The 13,514-nt window shown below is 38.0% G+C and overlaps 1 protein-coding gene across 16 annotated transcripts in view; it reads left to right on the top strand.

Annotated features, from left to right (window-relative positions):
- The window catches only part of Pex5l (peroxisomal biogenesis factor 5 like), a 213,848-nt gene that overhangs the window by 154,731 nt on the left and 45,603 nt on the right, over nt 1-13,514 (top strand). The gene's annotated exons all lie outside the window — the stretch shown is intronic.

Genomic DNA, 13,514 nt, shown 5'->3' with positions numbered 1-13,514 from the left:
ATTATGATTGTCAGAGTGAGACTTGTTATCAGAGAACCTTTGATTTCCCACCAGGAAGTCACTTCCTTTGTCAGTTCTGTGACAGATTAGCACCAACTGTCTGGAATCCTGGGTCAGAAAAGGGTCTGAGCCTGGTCTAGGTTCCCTGGTGAACCAATGCCATTTATTTGCTATACCATGTTGAGACCAAATTCATGCCTAATATTTTTACTTCTCTAGCATCTAGCACAAGGTTTGAAACGAAGGTTTTGCTGCCCTTGGGTATTATGTATTTTCCCATAATGCATAATATGTATGTATTATGGGAAAAAGGTCATGACTGGAATATTCTAGCTAATGGATAACCCAATTTGTCCTGAGCCTAAGTTTGTTTTTTTTAATTGAGAGTTCAAAATATTGTTTTTTAATGTTATTGTATTTTTATACCTTTATTTTACTTGTTATATTTATGTGCTGCTGAGGATCAAACCCAGTGCCTCATGCATGCTAGACAAGCGCTCTACCACTGAGCTATAGCCCCAGCCCAAGAGTCCAAAATATTGTTGATAAATAAAATAAAATACTTGATTTAAACATTGATTTCCATATTTAGCCTTCTAATGAGTAGAAGCAGGAGATGGGGAAAGGAAGCCAAGGAAAAAATAAACAAAAATCTGCTTTGCTGTTTTTTTATCCATTTCCTTCCTGGCTGAAATCGGAGAGTGCCTCACAGATGCTATCTACAATGCTCACCAGAGCTTTCCTAGATTGAAGTTTGAGAGGGAGCATTTCAGTGAGCTCAGGCATGAGCTTGTTAGGATCTCCATTTCTATTACCGATATGTAGTCTTGAAAATTGAAAGCATTCTCGGAACAGGATTCATTTATGTGGCAGTCTAACCCGTAGGATTCAGATGAAATGATTATACTATGGGTGGTCTTCCAGTTACTCTATATTTGCAGTTTAATATTACAAGGATTCCTTCCACACTGAGAATTAATTCTGACCACAATTTCATATCATCATTCAGAAACTCGCAAAAGAATATTTTTATCTCATCACACTAAAATCAATCCAAATTTCTTTTTTCAATATTAACATTCATTAATTTTTAAAAAAAGCTAATGGAAATTTAGTACCCTTACTGTGATCAACTGATACACTTGGTTGAAACTAGCAGGGTTCAATCAAATGGCTCAAATAGCATGGAGCCTATAGCTTAATTTATCTAAAATAGCTTTTCCAGACTTTAGAGCTAATTTAAATTTTATCTTTTGAACTCCTACAATGAGTAGCACATTGAATTAACGCTCAAACTATTATTTAGAACCATAGAATGAATCTTGTGTTAGGAAAAACATTAGAATTTATTTAGTTCCTCTTATAATTAGAAAAATAATAGATTCACCCTCAAAGGATTTCATCACCAAATAATAAATCAACAATGAAAAAATAACTACCTATATATCAGGATATATTTTCACAAAGTCATTTAATCTTCATTTTGGTAGAGACCTTAGAAGTTATCTATCCCTACCAAACTCACAAAAGTTTTTTTTCTTTTAAAAAGCATTTGACAAATTATTGCCCCATTCATACTTGAACATATCCAATTAGGAGTGACTCACTTCTTTTCAAAAACCACATTTCAGTTGGGCCAGTACTAATTAGCAAAAGGCCCTTCTTTATATCTTGCTGAAATTGGCCTACCAGGAAGTTCAGATTTTGCTTGGTCTTGACTTTGCCCTCTCTGGAGCAAGGCAGAATTAGTTTCATTCTCTACATGACGCCCACCTCACCTACTAAGTCATGTCTTCTCCTGGCTTCTCCTGAGTCATTATTCCAACTCATCACTGATAGCAATGTGGCAGCATATATCTCATTAATCAACCTAGACCTCAGCTCCCACACCTCTGTAGTCCTTTCCAGCCACAAATCCTAGGAGGCTGTGAGATACTCTAAATAGTTATTCATTTAGCAAACATTGCTTGCTGTTCACATGTACTGGCTGTTGAACTAGGCACTGAAGTTAAAGAAATGATCCAGTCTTAAGCAGCTATCCAGCAATAGCATGGACCATGGGACCAACTTGGACCAATCTCTTGCTCCCTCTCTTTTAGTTTCATATCATCAATAAGGTGAGGGACTTGTATTTCTACTATACCAAAACCTGTAAGTTTATGCCTTTGAGTGAAAAGAATGCTAAGTACAGAATTCCTAGCAAGTCAGAAAACTATAAGTGAGTTTTTTCAGCTAAAAGTCTGTCCCTGAGAAGCTTTGCTAAGGAATGCAGGGAGAGGATGCCAACCAGAAGGTAAGAACAGGTGTGGAGAAAAAAAGTCTGGGAGCGTGAGGGAGGAGGGTAGAGCATTTTACCCTAAGCTAGTGATAAATCACACCTATAAAACTTCACACATATGTGAACTATTTACTTCCAGAAATTATCCTTACCCAGAGTATTACTATATTCACTGTAGAAGACATGATAATAAGCATCAGAGTCTTAGAAATATACATGTCCATTGACCTAGTCACCTTTTAGAACTTATCCTGGAGAAGTAATTATGAAAGATTGCTTCATTTTGCCTATATCTCTTTTGAAAATAGTGAGTATATGGAAAAAGTCTGCATATCTCAACTACAATAGATGCTAATATAACTTAGAAGTCAGAGTCTCATATCAAAATGCTGTGTTAGCTATTTAAAATGACATTATAGAAAAATATTAAGATTATGTAAAAATAGTTAGTGTAATTAGAATAACTGTCTAGGTCCTGACAGTTTTACAGTATAATCACAGCTTTGTAAAATCAACAGCATAATGTCTTGAAGTATGTACTAGGTGCCAGGCACTAAGTCAAGAGTGTTATGTGGATTCTCTCTATTAATGCTCACAGCAGTCCTATGAAGAAGGTAATATTAATATTCCTATTTTGCAAAAGTAAACTGAAGGTTAAGGAGGTTGTAGTTATATGGCATTTTATAAGCAGTTAAAATAGATTTACGAATGAGTCTCCCCAGGCTCCAAAGTCTGGAAACCACTGTACTATGTAGGTATAAAGAGTGTCTATGTTTGTTTTTTTAGGCTGCTATGACAAAACAACTTAGATTGGGTGATTTATAAACAATTGAAATGCATTGCTCATAATTCTGAAGGCTGTGGAGTTCAAGATCAGACTCAGTGTCTGATGAGGGACAGTTCCTTATGGACGATGCCTTCTTGCTGTGTCTTCATGTGGTAGAAGGGCAAAAAAGGGTACCTAGTTCCCTGGGGTCTCTTTAGTGAGCTCCACCTCATCTCCTAACAAAGGCCCAAACCCCTAATACCATCACCTTGGGTCAACACATGACTTATGGGGAACACATACTCAGACCACAGCAAAGTCTGTGCCCAAATGTTAACAGTAGTTTTTCTTGGATGGCTGAATTTGGAACAATTTTTGTTATTCTTCTGTTGGCTTCTCTGTATTTTCCAAACATTCTGTCTTAAACATGTATTATCTTGGTAATCAGGGGGAAAGTTGCCCATTACGACACTATAGTGCAATGTAAGATTCTGAAAAGAACTAAAAATGTCTTAATCATCATTAAAAAAAAATGGCACTGCAGATTGCCTTTGACAGAGTCAGTTCTAAATACCAGTAGGATACTGATGGAAATCATGCCTGGAGCAACTTGAATGTCTCCAAAATCTCCACCTTATTTTTGCATATCATCTGATTCCAGGGTTCCTTCTATTTCTTGTTCTATTCCTTTTTGTTCATTTGTCATCATCCTGCCTCCTGATGGGGCATCTGGTCCCCTGCCCATCACCTTCTCCTGCCCCTGCACCTCGCTGAGCTCCACACATACTCCTTTCTGCCCATCCTCTCAAGCACCAAGTTCACTGCCCATTTCTTTCTCTTCTCTTCTCTTCATGGGGAGCACCCTCCCCTCAGGTCTACAGGCTGCAGTATCCTTCTTGTTGTTCAAGTTTTAGCTGGAGAGTAACTCCTCTGGAAAACTGAACCCAGTTGCTATCACATCTCCCAGGACTTGTTTTTCATTCTTGTGTTTATCCCTGGGTCTATCTAAGAATAGGAGCCTTGTCTCTTGTTTACCACTATATCGCCCAATAACTAGAACCACGTCTGGTATATACTCAATAGATATTTTCCAAGTGAATGAATGTACAGATGATATGAACAACACTTTTTTTTATCTCTTTCTGTTGTGTATAAAGTGACACATAACCTTCTAATGTAATCGTATCTGCATTTTGATGCCTGACATAAACAAATGATTCTGTCCTGAAGACTGTGCTGCATTGTCCTCTGCAGTTGTCTTGATCTCAATGTCAATCAGTTATACACACTTAGAATAATGAAGGAAGGGCCAACCAATTTTGCCATAATGTAACATTGGGTATGTTTTGTATTTTACATGGTAGGAACTCATTTTTGCTTGTACCAAGTTAATCCTGAAAACATGCAACTCAACTAATTATTGAGCTGAAAAACCCTAAAATACAATATCCATTACTGATGAAAAACAACTAAGACTATAAGTACATTTATTGCATATATTGAATGACCTGGAAACCTGCATATGTGCAAGACTGACATTCATTGATCGGGGTCACAATGAATGGTTAAGTCTGATGAAGGCTTGTATAGGTAAGGCTTTTTCTCTCCATGTTATATGTTTTATTGAGATAAATTACTGTACATTCACCTCTGACCAGAATGTTGTGTTGTTAGCCAGACTTTAAAAAAAAAAAATCCATCATTCCTGTATAAAAGGTAGAGGTACTTCCTCTATGCTTTTTCCTGGATTTTCCTCATAGCAAGCAGCCTATATGCACTGTCAGTTACAGTAGGTTCGCGGGAAGAATGCACAGGGAATCCCAGAAACAAGAAGCTGGGAAGGAGCCCCGGAGCTGCCTCCCAGGAGCAGAAATCCCTCGGGAGAACTGTGCTGCATCTGCCGAGAAGAGAGAAGGTCACATGGGAAGTCAGCATGCCTGAAACTATGGCCCCAAAATACCTCTTTCATCACTGTTAGCAGGGAGAAAAAGAACCAGCTACCATCTGATATTGTTCTTAGTATCTCTAGACACCTCAACCTTTTGAATAATTGGAGTTTGCAACAAATTCATCAAACATGTTTAATTAAGCTCCTTCTGTGGGTCAGGCACTGTTCTGGGTTCTAGCAATAAAAATTTAATAAGCTTTCTGTCCTTAAGGAGTAATTAAGGTAAAGAATCACAGATATGTGCAAGCAAGGAGATCACTCAAGTGTAACTTGGAATGTAGCACAGTTCCTTACACATTTGCCAGATGGTGACTTGGATTTGAGCGTGTCTCATTCTTGTTTATGTTTTCAGCCCTCTCAGAGAGCCTGGTGCCAAGCAGGGCCCCACAAATTTCTTCTGGATAAATAAATTAATTGACAATTTATTCCTCTAATGAACCAATTTTAACTAAGCATCTCTTTTCCAATGAGTGCTTAGGATATATCACAAATAGAAGGATGGAATTTTTGCCTCTGAAGTCATGTTCTGCTTAGCTCCAATATTATGATAATGCTTGTTTTATGCATTTTAAGCAGTATTTTCACAGCTCTGCCTTTACCTTAAAAAGTTATTTCTCCTTCACAAATTTTATAAAAGAATAATAAAATGTGTAAATGAAACAAGGATGAATGGGCAAAGGAAAGTACAGTTGTCAGAGACAGGAACAGGCAGCATTCTTTTAAGCCCTTAATTAAGAAACTACAGAATTTTACTGGCACCTTTAAACTCTAGACCGCTGAACTCTTCCTGTCCCGTGGTTCTCTTCCCTTTGAGCTTTGCTTGGATGTTAGTTGTGGTAGTTTAAAATGTCCACTAATTATTTTATACTCTCTTCAAAATTCTCTCTTGAGGATAGGCTGGACTTGGTAACTCATTTCTTTTTTTTTTTTTTAGAGAGAGAGAGAGAGAGAAAATTTTTTAATATTTATTTTTTAGTTTTCGGCAGACACAACATCTTTATTTGTATGTGGTGCTGAGGATCGAACCCAGCGCCATGCAAATGCGCTACCGCTTGAGCCACATCCCCAGCCCTTGGTGACTCATTTCTAACAAAATAAAGTGGCAGTCATGGTGTGTGACATTGAAGATTATATCACAAAAGCCTCCTCCCTGCTCTCTCGTGGATCAGGCACTCTGGGGAGAACCCAGCCACCATATTATGCAGACGCTTAGCCCAGTTAGTGAGAAACGAAGGCCTTCTACCAACAGCCACCAAGGAACTCAGGCTTTTTCCCAGACCACAAGCCCCCTTGTGAGCAGGCAATGACTGTAGCCCCAACAACTTAGTTCCAACCTACTAAGTATGCCCTAAGCCAAAACCTTAGAGCTTCTCCCAAATTCTTGTCCTTCAGAAACTGTGATATAATAAATGTTTGTTTGAAGTTGCCAACTTGGAATCTTTTGTTAGACAGCAACTGATAACTATTGCATCACTCTGCTCCTCACAGTCCCCAGCCACAGCCTGCTCCTCTGTCTTTTCCCATCTCCATCCCAACACAGGTCAGTGCTGTGCAACGGAAAGATTCCTCTGAGGAACAGGAACGATGCATTCGCTCTTTCTGGATTGGAAATTTTTGAGCTATCTTTTCACTTCTACCTGGTCCTCCTGTTGTTCTTTCTGATCCTCAAGGAAACCTGAATGTAAAACTTTTGGTGATAGGTTGTGTTCCTTAGATGACATCTATACCATCCCCAAGAATCCAGTCAGGGTCTTCCCTTTTCTTCAGCACAGCTGCTAGCTAGACCTCTCTGCAGGACAAGCTCCTTTGGAAGCTAATTTCTAACCTGTTTCTGTGTTCTATGGCAAAGGACAGAACCTCAAAATAACTTGTGAGCTAGGCAATGACTATAGCCCAACATTCTTTCCAGCAGAATATGAAAACAATCACAGCAAATTGATAGTTACTGGTATCAGATAGGGATAAAGTTCAATGCTGACTCCTTGTTCTACAAGTATGAGCAACTGTTATTATCTGAATATTCCCATTCCCCACCCAATTCACATGTCAATCCCATGAGATCGAGTTAAAAAGAGAGGCCTTTGGGAAGTGACTAGGTCTGAGGGCAGAGCCCTCAGTGGTGGGATCAGTGCCATTTTACAATAGGAGAACTTGTTTGCTCCTTCTACCATGTGAGGAGCATCATCAATAAGGAGCAGGCCTTCACCCAATATTGAATTTGCTGGCACCTTGACCTCAAACTTCCCAGTCTCCAGAATGATGAGAGATAGATGTTTATTGTTATAAAGCACTCAGCTTATGGTACTTTTGTAAGTAGTCCAAGCAGGCTAACACAGTAACCTTCTTTATTTCTCTTTAACTGGGAGATGCTATATTCAAAACAACACAAAAGCCAAACCCAGCTCTGGTGACATAAGCTTGAACATGTTTTCAATATTAAAATTTTATTTCCACCTGACCCTATTTTTGCATATATACTATAGATCTGATAGGCACCTCAGAAACATGATATGATTGGGCGAAATCAGAGACCATTCTTGAACAGCTTTTATTAATATAGGATTGCGTGAGAAACTGCTGACTTGGATGCCCTCCTCTTCCAAGAAGATTATCTGTCTCCTGTACCCTCTCACATTTCCTTTTGCTTTCTGTGACAGTATTACCTCTTTGAAGCAGGTGGAAGGGATTAATGGATTAAAACTACTTAAATCATTCTGACTTAGATTCAATATCCGAAAAAGAGAAAACCTTCTGAAAATATATGAAAACATTCTTTGGGCAACACTGAAAGAATCTTGAAGTTAACTGCTTAAAATACACATTTCCTCAAGCTGAGCTTGTCATATTGGCTAACACACTTCCCGTGTCAAATGTAGACAGGTCACATAAAGATTAGATATGTTGTTCATTGAAAAACTGACAGAAGTTCCTCAATACTCACATTGATTCAATTTCCTTCTGCCTTAAACAAATGAAATTTGATTTCTAAAAACAAAGCGAGCTTGCAAAAGAACTATTGTAGAATGACTTGTAATGAACCCCTAGAGGTGACATGATAAAAGCAGAAAGTCAGATAGTCATATGATAAGCAGTCAACTAAAAGCAAGAGAGATGCTGAGAGCTCATGACTAGTCTTTTCGGGACAGAGTTATGGGCATTTATTCTATTCTTTGTACTGTTCCCCAATACCCACTACATAACTCCTAAAGTAATAAAATCTTTAATAGGACCCATTCTAACAAAATCTCAGCTATCCACAGATTCCACTCCTAGACTAAAAAATGTAGCTTGGAAAAGTCTTGATTTTCAAATTTGAGAAATCTTGGATTGTCATTCTATAATAGTCTAATAGTCTAATCCAAATACTTACATAGTCTAATCTAGAAATACTTACTAAGCAAATAAATATAGAAGAGTGGGGCACAGTGGTGCACGCTGGTAATCCCAGCAGCTCAGGAGACTGAGGCAGGAGGTTCACAAGTTCAAAGCCAGCCTCAGCAAAAGTGAGGCACTGAGCAACTCTGTGAGACCCTGTCTCTAAATCAAATACAAAATAGGGCTGGGGATGTGGCTCAGTGGTCGAGTGTCCTTGAGTTCAATCTCTGGTGAAAGGAAGGAAGGAAGGAAGGAAGGAAGGAAGGAAGGGAGGGAGGGAGGGAGGGAAGGAGGGAGGGAAGGAAAGAAGGAAGGAAAGAAAGGAGGGAGGGAGGAAGAAAGAAAAAGGTGAACATGAAAAGATATAAAGTCTGTCTGAGGCAGGCTTTAGCAGTTAAGATTTTTCTGTTTCTGTTTCCCTTTTGGAGGAAACAGGACAATAATTCTTTTTCCTCCCTCCTCAAAGAGGTTCTCCAAAGATCAGTGAGGTCATAGGTTAAAAGTAGTTTAAACCATTTGTTGGAAGGCTGTGTACCCAGGAATCACATGTTAAATGTACATGAAAAAAGTGAAGTCTCATAGCCATGTATGTGGCAAAGTCTTAAACTGGACATGGGTCCTGGTTCTCATTCTGTCAATCCAGCATTGGGCCTCAGCTTTCTTATCAGCAAAATACATGGTTTGAATTAAATTGGGTTTTATGTGCTTATAAGATTTTATGTGCTTATAATCTTATGTGTTGTAAGATCAGGTAAAAAAATAGATGAAAATCTTTTTAATAATTGTGCATTTATTTTAATATATGTTAGAAAACTATATCTGGCACTTCAAATTGGTGGTTCCACAGATATAATTTAGTCAAGACAAGAAAAAATTTTGCCTATTTAAGTAAAAGAACTGTATCAATTGCAAAGTAAATTAAGAAACTAATAATAAAGAAATGACAAAGTTAGGATCAAAAAAAAAAAAAACTCAGTTTAGACAACCAGGATCGATGGGTTTTAAAGTCCATTTATTGGTTAAGTTAAAGCTAGTAGCTATCAAGTTTCCCCAAAACGCAGTTCCTTCCTTTTGTGTAATAATGAAAGTCCCAAGCTAGTTGGCAGATCTACCCCATGATGATATTCATGGTCCCAGGTTCCTTGCAACTTGTTTCTTCTCCATCTGCGTGGTCAAGGTCAAGCTGAAGCATATTCTTGCTCCATCCTCTACCAAAGAAAAAAGAGAGCTTGGAGGAAACAGGCCCACTTCCCTACATGCTCTGACCCATATCTCGTCTACTCGTACACCATTGACAGGTGCTTCATATTATAACACCACATTACCAGCCACCCCACTCTAGACTCCATGGGAGGCCCAAGAAATGGCCAGAGTTCTATCACCACAGAAGGAAGGGTGGAGTGTGTTTTGCTAGCCACTAGCAGTCTCTGCTGCAGGTACCTACTACCACTGATGTTATAAATAAAATTTGAGTTGTAGGAGTATTAGAAAGTACATATATATGTACACACACATATATATACAAATATATATGATATGTGTGCATTTTTATTATTATTTTACAGTTAGGAGTAGTTATTATTAAGCCATTGTCTTTCTATAAAAGGAATAATGTAGAGAAGTCGTTGAAATACAGAGATGTCCAGGGACTTGAGAGCAAGCGCACACTGCCAATTATTGACAGGCAGAACTAGAAACCCCACTTGTACATTTCCTTGGAACTATTGATAGAAGAAGGAAATTCTAAATCCAAATAGTAAACAATACCATAATTTACTTGAAATTGGAATTTGGTTTGGAGATGTATTTTTCTTTCCTTACATCAGGGGTTTTTTTTTTATTATGTTTTGATTGATATTAAAATCACTTGGCATTATTCGAAATATACATCAATTCACAACAAGGGCAACTACCTTTAATGGTCTGAGAGGGTTGGAGGTGTGGAGAGGGAGTAAGCAAGAAGCAGAGGGAAATCAAACATACCTAGAAATTTTTAAAACCATACATGAGCCACATGCAGATAATTGTAGATTAATTTGATTTCCTATGAAAGGCTGAATTGAGTGGTGGACTCTGAGAATAAGCAGTTTACAGGGGTATCCTATTTCAGTTACCTTGCATTGAAAAAGTGAAAAATGAATACATATATCACTTCAAATCAAGTCCCCAATTCATAACATTGTGGTTATTGGACACCAGTTGCTTCCAACATCAAGAAGCTTAGATGGTCACAAAAAAAGTGATAAAAGGTTGAATATTCTATGTCCTTCACATCTCTTAAGTTAACATGCAGATACATGCAAGGCATGGCTATGTGATCCAACTACAGAAGAAAGTAGCCTGTAGAAGGCCACACTATCCTTAAACCTCAATGGGGCCAGGTGTGGTGGTGCACCTATAATCTCATTTCCTGGGGAGACTGAGGAAGGAGGATCACAAGTTGGAGGCCAACCTGGGCAACTTAACCAGACCCTGTCTCAAAAGTTTTTAAAAGTATAAAGGGTTGGGAATATAGCTCAATGGTAGACCACTTGCCTAGCCTGCATGAGACCTGGGTTCAGTCCCCAGTACTGGGGGCGGGGGGGTGGGGGGAATTCAATGCAGAAAAAAAATATTATATTTTCACAGAATAAGTAAATACATAAAACTAACCTAATTAAGTTCAGGTGTGTTTTGGAGATGGTAGCAGGTTGTTTGTTGAATCATTTATGAAGTCCTAGTTGAACAAAGGACACATGCTAGAAAAAATTAAATTTAAAGTTAACCATTTCCTTGATCATGACTCATTTGGATTTCTCAACAATGTCTTTATAAAATGAGCTGGGTTTTGTGTGTTTGTTGTTTATGGTTTTTTTTTTAATACTAAACGATTTGTTCTCTACCTTTTATAATCAGATCCTAAATTGTGAGAATCACATTTAAAAGTCTCTCCATAAATTAAATTGTTGTTTTAACTAACAGGTGGTAATGATACAATAAGGTCTTTGAAATTGGAAGTGTTCCTTTCGTTAGTGGCATTTAATTTTTTGGAGCCACCAAATCACAGTGGATCAAATAATAAAGATATATGCACAGGGAAGTGTTGGTGCACACCTGTAATCTCAGTGAGTCCAGAGGCTGAGGCAGTAGGATCACAAGTTCAAGGCCAGTCTCAGAAACTTAACAAAACCCTCAGCAATTTACTGAGGCCCTGTCTCAAAATAAAAAAAAAATAAATAAATAAAAAGAAAGGGCTGGGGATGTGACTCAGTAGTAAAAAGCCCCTTCAATCCCCCCCAAAAAATTTAAATAATAAAAATAAAATAAAAACACATCCCATTGAACTTCAACTTGTCTGGGATGAATATGGAGATACACACACACATGCACATGCACACACGCACACTCAAATATACACAGACCACTGGAAAGTTAGATCTATCTCCCTGGTTGATTCAGAGTAAAGAGGAAGCGAGGTGACCAGGGGACCAAAAGTGGGTGCAACCTCTCAGTCTAGCTTCCTCTAGCTAGGCCTAGAGGTCTAGAGTACACTCATTGGTGATACTCCACAAGGCAGGTCTTTTATACTTGGGTTCTGCCTCAAAAGAGGCCAAGAACATGCATAGTCCATCCTGAACCCATTTGGATCTCAATATAAATGCAGTTGTCAGGGGAGATGAGGCCTCCTGTGTACCCACTGAGGAAGTGGGCACACAGGCAGCGGTATGGCCCAGGACCTGGAACACTATGGTACCTCTGACTCCTGGGCTTCCCAGAAAGCCAACCTCCACCCTCATGAGGGATGAACCTAACTTTTACAAAAATTAAAAAGTCCATAAGGACTCAGAAAAGAGTAGGAGAAAACTTAAAGGAATCAACGGTGACAAATAACAATCTCTGAATAGTAAGATTAAGAGATTATTATTTTTTATTTCTATTTTAATAATTTTTTAAAATTTTAATGATAGTATACTAACAATATGAAGTATGCTATTGGTGTCTTTTTAAGTTAACTGTATTTAATTGATATATAAAAGCATAAAAATTTTACACATTATTAGGGCAACCTTCGATGTTTCAATATGTGTATAAGTGTGTAATTTTTATCATTTCTTTGTGGTGAAAACTTTCAAAATCTTTTCTTTACCTTTTTGAAATATATACTACATCATTGTTAGCTATAGTCACCCTACTGTGCAGAACACTATCTAACTGTAACCATACCCATGGATCAATTTTTCCCCATTTCTCTCCCCCAACACATACACTCCCTGGCCTCTGGTAACTACCATTCAACTCTCAGCGTCTATAAGAACAACTTTTGGAGATTTCACATATTAGTAAGATCATGACTTGTCTTTCTGTGATTGGCATATTTTCCTTAATATCCTCTCGTTCCATCAATGTTGTTACAGATAACAGGATTTTGTTCTCTTTTATGGCTGAATACCATTCCCTTGTGTATATGAACTGCAATTTCTCTATGTGTTCATCAGTTGATGGACACTTGGTTGTTTCTGTTTCTTGGTTGTTGCAAATAGTGCTGCAATGAACTTCAAAGTACAGGCATCTCTTTAACAGACCAATTTCATTTCCTTTAGTCATATGCCCAGTAGTGGGATTGCTGGATCAGGACCCTCCATACTGTTTTCATGACAGCTATACTAATTTGCATTCCCACCAAAATTGTGTAAGGGTTCCCTTTTCTCCCCATCCTCACTGGCAATTGTTATCTTTTATCTTTTTGTTATTTCACTTCGGTGTTGATTTACATTTCCCTGATGATTATTGCTGAGCATGTTTTCTTGTATTTGTTGGCCATTGGTATGTCTTCTTTAGAAAAATGTCTATTTAAATCTACTGCTTATTTTTTAAGTGGTTTATTTGGGTTTTGGCTTTTTGTTTGGGGATTTTTTTTGTTTTGGGGGTTTGTTTTGTTTTGTTTTTCTATTCAATTTTTGGGGTTCTGTATATATTCTGAATATCAGCCCCATGTCAGATGTATTGTTGGCAAATAGTTCCTTCCATTCTGTAGGTTGTCTTTGTACTCTGTTGATTGTTGTGTTTACTGTGCAGAAGTTTTTTAGTTTGATGTCATTCCATTTGTCTATTTTTGCTTCTGTTCCCTATGCTTTGGGGGAAAGGGGTCTCTAAATAATCTTTGCCTA

Source organism: Ictidomys tridecemlineatus, chromosome 3, assembly GCF_052094955.1.
Source record: "Ictidomys tridecemlineatus isolate mIctTri1 chromosome 3, mIctTri1.hap1, whole genome shotgun sequence".
Taxonomy (NCBI): Eukaryota; Metazoa; Chordata; class Mammalia; order Rodentia; family Sciuridae; genus Ictidomys; species Ictidomys tridecemlineatus.
Note: the sequence above shows the minus strand (reverse complement) of the source record. Positions and strands in the feature narration are given on the sequence as shown.